The 700-nt window shown below is 37.0% G+C and overlaps 1 protein-coding gene across 1 annotated transcript in view; it reads right to left on the reverse strand.

Moving 5' to 3' along the window:
- LOC119594373 (breast cancer type 2 susceptibility protein homolog) overlaps positions 1–700 on the reverse strand; it is a gene marked incomplete at its 3' end in the record, with an annotated part of 20,050 nt that overhangs the window by 17,612 nt on the left and 1,738 nt on the right. Inside the window, 1 exon segment of the mRNA XM_037943432.1 lies at positions 610–679.

A 700-nucleotide genomic window follows, 5' to 3' on the forward strand; every position in this document is an offset into this window, starting at 1 on the left:
AAGCCTCCCATTTGATGTGTAATTGCTCCTTAAAAATGTTGTGCAAAGTTAATTCACAAGATGCAAATGATCAAACTAATGACAAACAGACCAACACCTTGTCTTGCACTGTGTACCTCATAAACTTTCACTCATGATCTTTCTTCCCACTTTTACATTCACCTCTGCTCACATCATTATCATCAGTCATTGGCTGGTCTCCCTCTCTTCCCTATACTTACTTATGAATGACCACCAATCAGTACAGGATGAACAGGAGAAACATGGCACTTCATTTCTGTGAGCTCATCTACAGTATTTAGCAATGGGTGGAGAGGGAGATTACGTTAAATAATACAGTCCCCAAGTGCAATTTTTAGTAGCCAAATGCAATACATGGTGAGATTTATTAAGGCTGCAATAAACAAATTAACAAAATGCAACTGTTTACTGACTATAGATCATCAAAATCAAGAATACCTAAAAATACAAATTTGCCTTCTGTAGACATAAATTCATAACCAAAAGCTTCTACACACATGCTGAAATGAAGGGGCACCATAGTCAAAGCCAAGTATAATACTCTTATATGAGCAGCATGAAAGTGCTACTGAAAAAAGGACCTCTTACCTTTCTTCTTCACCTGATGATACCAGCTATATAAATCAACAACCATTTTGAACTCCTGATGTGAGGGAACCTACGGAGAGAATGAATAAAT

Source organism: Penaeus monodon, chromosome 33 (genome assembly GCF_015228065.2).
Source record: "Penaeus monodon isolate SGIC_2016 chromosome 33, NSTDA_Pmon_1, whole genome shotgun sequence".
Lineage (NCBI taxonomy): Eukaryota > Metazoa > Arthropoda > Malacostraca > Decapoda > Penaeidae > Penaeus > Penaeus monodon.